This window comes from Pinus tabuliformis, chromosome 2_1 (assembly GCF_031772625.1).
Source record: "Pinus tabuliformis cultivar Carrire ecotype Pingquan chromosome 2_1, CPIR1, whole genome shotgun sequence".
NCBI lineage: Eukaryota > Viridiplantae > Streptophyta > Pinopsida > Pinales > Pinaceae > Pinus > Pinus tabuliformis.
In genome coordinates this window covers 505,342,454-505,356,438 of record NC_142299.1, presented here as the reverse complement: position 1 = coordinate 505,356,438, position 13,985 = coordinate 505,342,454, and the positions used below count along the sequence as shown (strand labels likewise).

The following is a 13,985-nucleotide window of genomic DNA, read 5'->3' as shown; positions in this document are numbered from 1 at the left end:
ATTCATATTCAAAATCTAATTATACATATAAGTTTCATTGGAAAAATTGTTGGCAACAAAGTGAAATATACATATAATCATATTTACAAATCATCTTGGAAGTAATGCTTCTATATCATGTGTGAGTTTTTATTGTATGTCCTTAGATGTCAATCTAAAAGTAGTTTCTTATTTGTGAGTTGTAATAGCTATCTAAATATGTCATTGTCAATAATATAGATTCTATAAATATATAACTCTTGAAATCAATAAAATACAAGAAATATAATTTGTGTAATAATTTTTTGTGCTCAATTTTATATTTCTACTTAATCATTTTTTAATTTTTTAAATCATTAAAAGAAATTAAGCCCAAATTAAATGGCAAGATAAAAATAATTTTGCTAACACTAAAATTAAATCTAATTTGCAATTATATAAATTAAACTTAATAGGTACTTTTTTTTATTTTACTTCACATATTAAAAACTAATAAAATTCACCAATTTCACTCTTAACATTAATTTTTATTCTTACAATTTTTCATTTACACGAAACACTTACAATTTTTCATTTACACGAAACACTCACAACTGCAGACGTGGAATCATTTCTTCGGAGAATATAAAATGTATCAGGACATCATTTTGGTCTTAGTGAATATATTGATCAATCCTAAGGGTTGAATTATAACGAATGATTGCACATCATTTCTTTTTTGTTATTTGAGAAAACAGTGAATAGATGATCGATAAAATAATATATTATGAAAAGCTAATCCAGTCATTTCAAAGGATTTGTTTACTTTGATTTTTCAGCCAAAAATAGTACCCAGTTCATTGAAAAGAATATTGAGAATCAGAATTGATATAATTTTGTAAAATTAATTTTAAGGATGGTAGAAAAACATATTTTGTTTTTGATTAATAGATGTTAGAATATTTTATGGATTTTAGAATATTTTTAAAATTTGAACCTAAGTGAATATTCATAATTTTTCTAATTATGGAATTCAAAATATTTCTAAAATAAAGTTTACAACACCAAAAGGTTGAAATAAAAAAACCGTGGTGTAATAATAGATAATTCAGTTTGAGAACGTCACGAAAACATGGAAACCAAAGTTTGCAAACATCCAACTTTGAGTAATCAACGAAAGGCAATATATTGAAAAGGAAATGCTGCATGACATAAGGGTTACGTGAAAGAATAAATACAACGAGAAAAATAGTAAGTCCTATTACAAAAGATACATAACTAGCTACACGCTTGACTATATACGGGATGTGAAGGATCTGGCTGAGGGCATTGAAGTACCTTATACTCCGTTCCTCTGAATCTGTTTACAGGTAGAAGTCGAATTTACGTACACCTTTCCTTTGGTGCCACCCGTTCTTATAAACTTTCTATATTCATTAAATGTCATTGTTCTATACAAGGGAGGGTTGCAGTCGTTGATCAGCTCCTGAATAGGTCCCACATTTCTGTCTCCACAAGGTTTGCAAAAACCAGCGATGGACATTCGTGCTCTAGTTTCGTTGACAACAACTCTATGTTCAACGCTCTTGTACATGCCATTTGTAAATATCCGCACGAGCATAACCGAATCATTGGAATAACTTATCCCAATTTCCATGGATATTTTAGGATATTGTGCTTCACTCATAAGAAAATTGTTTTTTGATGGGCAGTGTCTAATATCGGAAATGTAATTTAAAAAAAAATAAAAAATTAGTGTTTAATAGTATCTGTGTAATTTTAAAAAAAATATCTAATTATATAATTTTATGTATGTATGGGTGTAGTCAATTCATATATTTAGATATTTATGCATTAAATATGTACATTTTCATAAATTTTAAAAGTCAGATTTAAAATTATTATTATTATTATTATTATTTTAAAAAGCAAATTGTTTCCTTATGAGGTTGTTTTGTTAAGGTACTCAATGGTGTAAAGGTTACCCATTTAAAATTTATAAGGGGGCTAGTGTGGGACAGAACGAGCCTAGGCCTTATTGATTTTGATGGCTTAGAAGTGCCAGTCCTCTCAAGAGTATATATATATATATATATATATATACTGACTCCACTACACCTAGGCCTCAGTGATTTTGATGGCTTAGAAATGCTAATCATCTCAAGAGTCACATTACTTAACAAATATATCTATACATGACTCCACTATACCTTGAAAAATACGAACTATAAATTATGACTTAGATCACAGGAACAACTCATGAATAGAGCAACCTATAATACCTTCAAAAGTATGAACCATAAATTATTACTGGAACAACCCATGAATGGAGCAACCCATAAATGAGAGCGGCACCTAGAAAAAGAAATAACTAGACTTGGATTCATAATATATATAAGCCCAAATTAATTTATCTTTAGACAAATAGAGAATAAAAATTTTTCTTCTAATGCCATAAAGAGTGGTGATTAACTATGGGATTCAATTGAAAGATAAAAATCATTCCACAAGACACTTAATTTGGTGCAATCAATCAAAGTGACAATTCTTCCATCGAACATTGAAACTACCCACAACCTCTACCTAATAATTTGAAAAAAACTATTCTACATATGCTCTCTTTCTTTGACATATACTCTCTTTCTTTCACATTGAAGAACTTATCAATAATATCATACTTATACTCACATTAAATATTACTACCGAATTCCAAATATTTATAGTATTAATTATAATCCTAATATATTATAAGGTCCATAATATATTTTTTCACCAAAAAAATACTGAAAAAATAATACATTTTTTTTCTAGCATGAAAATATAATGATGAAAACATCCAAAAATCTTTTATTTTTTTTCTTAAAAATCCACTCAAACAAATTTCATATCAGCTATTATGATGTTAATTTCCTACCAACCCCCAATTTGTATCCTATGGATTCCCCATCTATTCTCCACTGTCTAATGATTAGATATGGTTGAATGATTAAATATTGCTTATCTGAAGAACCGCTTTTCTAAATTTAACAAACAAATCTTAATCCTGTACATTTAATAAATCTGAAGCTAGAAAATAAAAATCTGAAACTCATATCCAATTCAATGTTCTAGAGCTCGACGTTACCAAGTCCATCGTATCATTCATGAGAACGGAAGCTTAAAGTGCAAGTGACCTACACTGGTAATCATTTCGACGACGCAACCAGTACACTGCCTAATCTAATTCACATATACACCTGCAAACAATAAGATCTTATTGAATTATAACTAGGATATGGTGTTTTTCATAAGATGAGCTGCATTTGGTCGCCTAGGTTTACAACTAAAGCGTCGGGGATCGGCTTCACAGGAACCCAGGAGTCATCCTTTCGCACTTGAAGCCCGGGATTTACATCATCTTCAAGTAAGAATGTTATGCCTCCTGGATCGGAGTGAGATGACAAACCGAAAGTCAGATCTGGCTCTGGACATGCCGGATAATAATTTATTCGAATACACATGCCCACATCTTCCTTTCCTCCAAATGCTTCCTTCAGATAATCCGAATGAAGACCGAGGTTGATAGAAAATACAGACAGCAGCTTCAGGCAAAGATCTACCACATTTTTGCAGTATTACTATTCTTTTATCTCTTTCCTGCATCAACGTCTTCATGATATGCTCATAAGTCATTCTGAACAAAAGCAATATATATTTTGTAGTTAGATAATAATTGTAGATAGAGATTTAGAACTAGTTATAATTACCTGTAGTTCTCTGGTTTGGAAGGCCATTTACATTCATTTCTGATACTGGGTGGCAGGAAATGGTGAAAATAATAATCTCCCCAATCAAGAACAGCTCCTTTTTGAACTCCAAGTCAACTTCCATATCCTTCATATGTAATAGGATCGTTGGCATACTTCTGCTTCTCCTCTAACGGCAGGTGAAAAAATTGTCTACCGATGTTCATAGGAGCCGTGAGAAGTTGAGAAGCGATTCCATGGTTAATCGTTTGGAAGAATCCCCACTCTCTGCATGCATCTGAGATTGCCTTCATCGTTTCGCGGCGGCGATCATCGTTCAACCCAGACATATCGATAACTGGAATCTGCTCGTCAAACGGGACTATGATCCCCGCCTGGGGCCTTTCAGGTTCTGGTTTTATATAAGCGCTAGGTACAGATTTAATCCCACTTTCAGCAATACCCTGAACTCTCTGAATCGATTCAGGCCACTCAACCCTCTCTCTTTTTGAAGAACGATTTCCAAAATCTGTGGATTTTACTGTCTCTAGAGCCATGACCAAACAAAAAATCAACCGACCTTTTACAAGATTTGATACTGAGAGAGCGAACGAACTTTACGGTCTTCACCAATCTTCCTACACTCTCTTCACAGAGAGTGATCCGTTCAAAAGATTTCTATAAATGCTTTAGAGCCTTTGTTAGTTCTTGCTTCCCGATCCAAGTTTTATATTCGTGACCTCCCTTATACCCTTCATAACCTGACCACTTTGGGTCGGGTCTTCGCTATCACCAGAGTGTCAAGTCTACCACTTTATGAGCCGGCGAGCCCCGGTGTTATTGTTGTTTTCGGGAATCGTAAAGCGGGTTGGAAATGTTATCGCTCCGTTTTCGACCGTTGTAGAGCACGTTGGAAATGTTCTCTCTGGCTGAGAGTTTATGTACTGTTGAGATTTTCTGTTTTAAATAAAATAGGTAAAAATCTTAGTGTGTGACAACAATAGAAATTTGTTGCTAGATTAGCTCCAGGTTGTTGGGAGAGAGTTAATGCATCTTAAATTTGATGTGAGAAGATTTATGAGGCAGTTAGATTCTCTTTGCTATAAAACAGGTATCCATACGAATGGTTTGAGTGTGGTGTGTGAGAGTTTGTGAGGATTTGATTAATTATGTAATCTTCTGTTTGATTAATAAAGATTGTCGATGCCTATGTTTGATTAAATTGTTGTGTCTCCTGTGCTTGATTTTATTTGCTGAGTATATGTTTTAATCTGTTGTGCATCTTAGCTCTAACAATTGGTATCAGAGCAATGTTGGAGGTGGAGCGCAGTTGATTGTTGGTGGTGCATTGGATCAGGCAGCGTGCTGGAGCGCAGGTGTTGCCTGGTGATGTGTAGAATTGTTGGTGCGTGTTAATGCGTAGGGCTGAGCGTTGAACATCCTCTGCGTGGACCTGCACGTATACATATTAAACCTGTGAAGTGGTGCGTGTAATCACTGTTGGTGCATCGCTGGAGAGCTGGTGCGTGGAGAACCAAATCAGTATACAACTGCGTGGAGGTGCGTTGAATCGGTATTGAACCTGCGTGCTGTGTGATTGAATTGCTGCCTGGAGGTGCTGCGCAGAGGAAAATCGGTCCCAAGTTTGAGCCTGCGTGCTGTGTAGTGAACCTGCATTGCTGGTGTGTGGAGCGCTGGTGCCTGGAATGCATATTTTAGGCAGATTAAATTGACGAGGATGCTCTTGATGCATGGGGGGCGATATTACCATAGGCGTATGCTCATGGCTCATATTGATTTCATTGAGAAGTTTTTGAATTAAAACACTTAGTGAAATTTCAAACCTGCGTGTAGTTTGTTTGGCGGTAGTATATTTATTTTATGTATTTTTTTTCGTGGTGCGGTGTTGTACACTGTGCGCTGAAAATCGAAAGGGTATTTCTCCATGAAACCATGCTATATTTTTTATTAACACGCATATGAATTAATGAGCAGCGTATTTTTTCTGTTTTGAATTTTGTTTTGGGATTGGCGCGGATTATTCCATAACAGTCGCGCCAACCAACTGACATGGCGCGGAAACGAATTTATTAAGTGCGCCAATGCGCCCAATTCATCATTAGCCCGGATCCGAAGGTGAAAGCGCGCCAAGTTTTTTTCCTTACACCGATTTTTTATTGGCGCGGATTGTCAGTTGATCTGCAAGCGCCAAGTTTATTTTATGTTATTTGATGCGCGCCAACACTGTGTGTTAATTGTAATTTGAAATACAAACATCAAAGGCAATTGTACAATAAGGCATAGGTAGTGTGTTATTTATTAACTTCTTTGAAATTGGAGATTCCTTGTTTTAGACGAGATGGCGAAAACTCGGAGTGCCCATTTTGAAATCGAGAAATTTAACGGCAAAAATAATTTCGAGATCTGGAAGGTAAAGATGCATGATCTGCTGGTACAGCAGGGCGTGGCAAAGGCGTTGTTGGGCAGATCCAAACTGCCTTACCCCGTGACAGATGATGAGTGGAATGAATTGGATGGAAGAGCCTTGAGCGGAATTCGACTGTGTTTAGCTAATGATGTTTTATATAACATCGTGTCAGAGAAGACTGCAACTGGTTTGTGGACGAAGTTGGAGAAGCTGTATATGACGAAATCCTTGACAAATCGGATTCTCCTGAAGCGGCAACTATATAGTCTGCAAATGAAGGAAGGTACTTCCATTACTAACCATTTGAAAGTTTTTAATACTTTAATTGTGCAATTAGAAAGCATAGAAGTAAAAATTGAAGCCAAGGATAAAGCCATAACTTTATTGTGCTCGTTGCCTGAGTCGTGGGATCATTTTGTGACATCTATAAGTCTTAGTTCATCCGAAACCATTGAATTTGATGATGTCGTCGGAGCTTTGTTGTCCGAGGAGACCAGGAAGCGGTCGAATGCTGACACCTCTACATTAGAGGCAATGATGGCTAGAGGTCGTTCTAGAGAAAGACGCTCTGGTAAGTGCAACGATTCACGTTCAAAGTCCAAGGGGAAGAAGAGTAAAGTCAAGTGCTGGTTCTGCGAAAAATCAGGGCATTTGAATAAGGATTACTGGAAGCGACAACAAACTTCTAAAGAAGCTTCATCGACAGAAAAGAAGGAAGCGAACACGACTGATACAGGTTCAGCATCTGGTTCAGGTATGAGCGACGATGTCTTATCAGTTAATTTGTCAAATCATGATCAACATTGGTTGCTAGATTCTGGTGCATCAAACCACATGTGTATTCATAGAGACTGGTTTAAGACATATAGATCAGTGAATGATGGAGTCGTGTACATGGGTAATGATGTCACATCTAATATTGTGGGAATAGGGAGTATACAGCTGCAAATGTTTGATGGGACAACCAAAATGCTAACTGATGTAAGACATGTACTAGATTTAAGAAAAAATCTAATTTCACTGGGGGCACTTGATACAAATGGATATAAAACTGTCATTCAAGGTGGAGTAATGAAAATTTACAAAGGTATTTTACTAGTAATGAAAGCTAAGAAAGTAGGAAATCTGTTTCAGTTAGAAGGAAGAACAGGGTCAGTTCATGTGTCTACCGTGTCTGAACATGACAGTAGTTCCATTCGCCTATGGCATCAGAGGTTGGGCCATATGAGTGAAAGAGGGTTAAAGATTTTGGCTGATCGCAAGTTACTTCCTAATCTAAAATCTGGGAAGTTAGATTTCTGTAAACATTGCCTGTTTGGCAAACAAAGTAAACAAAATTTTAAAACAGGCAAACATACTAGTAAAGGAATACTTGATTATATCCATTCAAATATTTGGGGTCCAGCACCTACAACCTCGTATGGTGGCTCATCGTATTTTGTGTCGTTTATTTATGACTTTTCTAGGAAAGTATGGGTCTACATGTTGAAAAGGAAGTCTGATGTGTTTTCAGTTTTCAAGCAGTTTAGAGCATTGGTAGAAAATAGCACTGGTAGAACAATAAAATGTTTAAGAACTGACAATGGTGGTGAGTTTACTTCCAAGGAGTTTGACAGCTATTGCAAGGATGTAGGGATCGAGAGACATAAGACCACGGTTTATACTCCTCAGCAGAATGGAGTTGCTGAACGCGTGAACAGGACTCTTCTAGAGAGAGCAAGGAGTATGCTGAGTAACGCCGAGTTGCAAAAGGAGTTGTGGACGGAAGCGGTGGCAACAGCTTGTTATGTGATAAGCCAATCTCCATCAACGGCGATAGGCTGCAAGATTCTGCAAGAGGTATGGAAAGGACACCCTTATGATTATTCTAAACTCAGAGTGTTTGGTTGTGATGCATATGCTCTAGTGCCTAAACATCAGCGAACTAAATTAGATCCGAAATCGAAAAGGTATGTCTTTGTTGGGTATGGTGATGGAACAAAGGGATTTAGATTGCGGGATACTACTACCTGCAAAATCATCATCAACAGATATATAAAGTTTGATGAATCCTCTCTTGTACAGTTAGATGTAGATAACAAATTGAAACAGGATGATGTATCTGATTTTCAGCACATTCAGTTTGACAGCACTTCTGATTATAGTCATGATGACCATAGTTCAGATTCTAGTCATGAACAGGTTTCAGAGTCAGATTATGAACATGGTTCAGATGGAGCTCATGAACAGGTCTCAGATGGCGATCATGAAGAAGTTCCTACATATGGTAGACAACAAATTGTGGAAGCACCAGAAACATCCTTAAGGAGGTCTACAAGGATCAAATGTCCTCCGAGAAGGTATGATGATTATGTTACTTCAGTTGCTTTGACCGCTAACGATGATGAACCTTTGTGTTATCAGGAAGCTATAGAAGGTTCAAAAAGTGACAAATGGAAAGCAGCCATGAAGGAAGAAATGATGGCCTTAAGTAAGAATGGCACATGGGATCTGGTTGAACTTCCAAAAGGTAGAAAAACTGTGGGATGTAAATGGGTTTTTAAGGTGAAACGGGGTGTGAATGATTCAGAGGACAGATACAAAGCAAGGCTGGTTGCAAAAGGATTTTCTCAGAAAGCTGGCATAGACTTTCATGAGATATTTTCACCAGTTGTTAAAATTGTTTCAATTAGAATTGTGTTAGCGTTAGTTGCTTTGCTTGATTTAGAATTACAGCAACTAGATGTTAAGACTGCGTTTTTACATGGTGATTTAGATGAGGAAATTTATATGGAACAACCGGAAGGGTTTGTTCAACATCCCAATAAGAAATTTGTCTGCAGGCTCAAGAAGTCATTGTATGGTCTGAAGCAGTCGCCTTGACAGTGGTATAAGAAATTTGATTCTTTCATGTTGAGTCAAAAATATATAAGAAGTGAATATGATCATTGTGTTTACTTTAAGCAGTTAAGTAATGGCATGTTCATTATCTTAGTGTCGTATGTTGACGATATGCTTTTAGCAAGCAAAAGCATTGATGAAATCAACAGGTTGAAGACTTAGATGGCAAGGACATTTGATATGAAAGATCTAGGAGCATCAAGACAGATTTTGGGCATGGAGATTTTCAAAGACAGGAGCAATGGTAAGCTGTGGCTATCACAACAAAAGTATATTGAGAAAATACTTGTGAGGTTTGGTATGAACAATGTGAAGCCTGTGTCAGTCCCTTTAGCTTCCCATTTCAAGATTTCTTCGAGTTTATGTCCTAATTCAGATGAAGAAAAGCAATTTATGTCTCGAATTCCATATGCTAATGTAGTAGGGTGTTTAATGTATGCGATGGTGTGTATGCGACCAGATATTTCACATGCAGCTGGGGTTGTCAACAGGTATATGGAAAATTCGGGTAAAGAACACTGGTCAGCAGTGAAATGGGTGCTTCGGTATTTGAGAGGCACAAGTAGTTATTGTATCACTTAATAAGAGTATTGAATTTGTTTGCGGATATGTTGATTCCGATTTTGCAGGTGATTTGGATAAGAGAAGGTCCACTTCAGGGTATTTCTTTACTCTTGCAGGTGGAGCTATTAGCTGGATGTCAAAGCTACAGAACATTGTTGCTTTATACACTACTGAAGCAGAATACATTGCTACTTCGCATGCTTGCAAAGAGGCAGTTTGGTTGAAAGGTTTGCTTGGTGAGTTTGGTAGGTTACAGGACAACATCAGGTTACTTTGTGATAGTCAAAGTGCAATACATTTGGCTAAGAATCTGGCCTATCATAGTAAATCAAAGCATATTCCAATTAAGTACCATTTTGTAAGACAGGTTATCACCGAAAGGGGAGTCTCTCTTGAAAAGGTGCATACAAAGGAAAACTGTGCAGACATGTTCACGAAACTAGTTTTGTTAGAGGAGCTACGTTGGTGTTTGGCTTATCTTGGCTTCCAGAAAAGATAAAATAATAAACAAACAGGGCAACAGGCTAATTGTTGTCAAGGTGGAGATTGTTGAGATTTTCTGTTTTAAATAAAATAGGTAAAAATCCCAGTGTGTGACAACAATAGAATTTTTTTGCTAGATTAGCTCCAGGTTGTTGGGAGAGAGTTAATGCAACCTAAATTTGATGTGAGAAGATTTATGAGCCAGTTAGATTCTCCTTGCTATAAAACAGGTATCCATACAGATGGTTTGAGTGTGGTGTGTGAGAGTTTGTGAGGATTTGATTAATTATGTAATCCCATGTTTGATTAATAAAAATTTCCGATGCCTATGTTTGGTGGACGTAGCCCAAATTGGTTGGGTGAACCACGTTAAATTGATGTGTCCCATGTGCTTGATTTTATTTGTTGAGTATATGTTTTAATCTACTGTTCATCTTAGCTCTAACATGTACTAGGTTTTTGTGAGTATTTTTTGAAAACTTAATTTGTGTGTTTTCTAAATGGCCTCACTGTGTTTAGGATTTTAGCGCAGAATAGTGGGTATGCATGTAAACGTATGGGAGACATCCAATAGTTTAGGAAAATTGACCAGCATTTTGTTCTTAAACTTAAAATAAAATAAAATAATAATAATATTTTATATAAATTTATTATTAATATTCCATATTATTATTTCTTAAAGGTGGTTCATGGAAATAATAATAATAATAATATTTTTGACATGGCATGATAGCAAAATTTATAATAAAACTATATCAAATTAATATTTCCAAATAACAAGAAACACTCTATTGGTTCCAAAACATCAAATCAACATTTCCACCTGATTCATTAGCATAATTGAGAGCACATACTAGGCTTGCATAAGCACACCACATTATGCTTGCATAATGACATTGTTTCCAACACTCTAATGAACGTTGAGCTTAGGAGGCAAAAATAATTAATACTCCAGATGGAGACATTTTAATAAACCCTGACCTTAGGAGGAAAAAATAATTAATACTCCAGATGGAGTCTGACAACTCACCAGTCCCTCCCTCTCATCCTTATGTAATGAGTTGTTAACTTAAATAAATAGTCCACAACCTAATCGCATCTTATATAATAAAATCTCATCCCCTCTCCTCATGGCAGTCGAGCGAGCTCCTATATCGAAAGGTTGGTCAACCATTGTGGCATAAGTAAGTGCAAAAGGTTAAGTGATCGATTTTATTTATAGCCAGTTGAGCCGGGTGGTCCAAATAAAGAACCCACATAATATACAAAAGCGGGTGTAGTTGAAGAGTGAGATCGAGAGGTGGTTTTCCAAGATGGCCCCACAGATTTATGTCATTTCTTTTACCAGTTTACCCTTAATCCATTGAAGTTCGTTGGCCTAATGAATTAGTCAGTACCCCAATCTGAGAAGGATTCTACAGATTTGGAAGTCATACATGTGTTTCACATATCTTTAGCTACATAAAATTACCTGGAGTGGACTTCTGGTCATCAACGTAGCATGCCCAATCTGAGTCATCGTAACCAATCAACTCTTCATTGAACCATTAATGGGTGCACTAACAGACTGAATGTGGTCAGAACAAAACCTTTCCACCTTATTCCTCCTTCAGTATCGTCATTGTCTTATTCGCTAGTATATTTCTTTTGATATTTCATCAATTTACAAGTTGGATATTTTTTTCCCTTCTATCTTATTTCTTAAAGAATCAACATGAATTTTGGAATCAACTTTTGTGATGAATTTTCTATTTTCTTTTGCATCAATGCTTCTTAATCTTGGCCAACAGAGTTGTGGACCAACTCCAGCCAAGTAAACCCTCTCTAGATGTCTCTATTTCGACTAGTGCTTTTCTAGTCTCAAGAGGATGTCCCTAGAGTTGTATGTTGCTCTTTGTGTCCACTGAGATTGGATGAGGGGAGAGGTTGGAGTAGAGAAACTTGTATGTTGAAGTAACATTTTGGAGAACTATTTGACAACATAGATAATTATGGTTGAATATCTATATACAATGCGTGTGGGGCATGTTAGAAGTAAAATAACAGGTTCCATTGTTATCCAAGGGTACATAAGGCCATACAAATTTTGAAGATGTATAAGAGAGTTATTAGATTATATGGCTATGATATAGTAGTTGAAGGATAATTGTAATGTTGAATAAGCAATTTATTGTAAATTTCATATTGTAACGATTCAATTATCAATTTCAAAGTGAAAACTTTACATTTTAAATTTCACTAAGTTGATTTATTTCATTGATTGGAAATTTTTTATAAATTAAACTTAATAATTATTAAATGGAATTGGGGTTTCCACTTATGAGGCACATGTAAACTTGTTGTAAAGTTAAATTTATTTGTTACCTATTCTTAGCAAGTAATTTATGCTGCAAATGAAACAATTCCAAACTAGGAAACATCTAGATCACATAACATATCACATATTTTTTCATCTGTCCTATTATTCCATATGCTATAACCTTACAGTGTTCCCTTTGCAACATGTGGGGAAAATTCTAGTTATAACCTTTCTTATTTGAACTAACGAGCATGTAGAGGATGAGGTTATAGGATAAGAGAAACGTATGCTCGCATCGAAAACTACTTCTCTTTCCTCCACTAATCAAGCAGACAATGAACACTCTAAATCTCTTTTTATTAATGAAATAATTATATTAATAAAAAATATCAATTTAACATTTCTTTCTTGTTGGATCTAATGTATATCAATGTACTTTCAATTTAAAATTCATCTTTGTTTGAACATGATGCTGTTTCACTTCTCATCACAATCATCAAGAACAACGATTCCATTATTTTAAATTGCTAAATTTTGACTCTTCCAACATGGCGAAATATATGTAAGGAGATGACACGACTTATCATTCAAATAAAATAACATCTATATAATAAAACAAAGAAATCAAGTAAAAGTTTGACCTATAAAAAAACATAAAGTTACATTAATTTTTTAGAATAATAAACAATAAAATCAATGTGAAAATTGTTGTCTGAAGTAGGCATCTAGTGAACATGTTTTAGGATAGTTGGAAGTTTGCCCCAAAATTATAGGTAAAGGATTTTTTGAAACGACAATGAGTAATTGTATATTATAGACAAGTTATTCCTAGTCATAGAGATATACGAGGATTATATGTTTTATCATATAGTTGGGGTTTCTTATGATATATATTAGTTACAAAAAACTCTGTTGTGTCATAGACTTTTACTTCTATTGTGTCATAGACTTTTACATGAATTCATGGGAGAAAGTATACAACCTATAAAACATGCCTAAAATGCAACACAATTTACATTGTTGCATAAATTAGCTAGAAATATATGAAAATTTAGTAAGGTCTAGGAGAAGATCAACCTCATGCACACTATGAGCAATGGTCTCAATGGAATTAGCTTCCATACATTACAATTGATCTTGCAAGAAAGTGATTTTCTACCTTGATGTTTCCAGCTCATCTGTCTAGCATGCATTCATGCCTTGGAGATTAACATGTTCATTAAGAATTAATGATTTTGTCTCTCATTACTTATATTGACACTGAGCTATGAGCATTATATCCTATTGCAGTGAGTTCAATTAAGCTATCAAAAGATTAATTTACACCCTACTTGGGTAGCAATGTGGTCTTTTTTTGCCACTAATCTTCTTCTCCATTTTCTTTATGTTTTTACAATTACATTGAGTTTCCTTGGAAACTCTCCTCCCACCTTTAGTTTCAATTATTTTCCCCGTCACCTTACCTGTGCCCCCACCTTGAATCCAAATCCTCGCTTCTAGCTTCAGATCACCACCACCTCGAAACGAAAGATAGGATTCCCTATATATATTGATTTATGCCCTAGAACCACAACAAGACACACCAAAATAATAGTGGCCAACATAATAATACATGTCACTATGAAGTTGATCAGACCATTGATGGAAA

The 13,985-nt window shown here is 35.4% G+C and overlaps 1 pseudogene; it reads right to left on the bottom strand.

Annotated features, from left to right (window-relative positions):
* Positions 1 to 1,297: 1,297 nt before the first annotated feature.
* On the bottom strand, positions 1,298 to 4,240 carry LOC149201173 (jasmonate-induced oxygenase 2 pseudogene; annotated as a pseudogene).
* Positions 4,241 to 13,985: the final 9,745 nt, after the last annotated feature.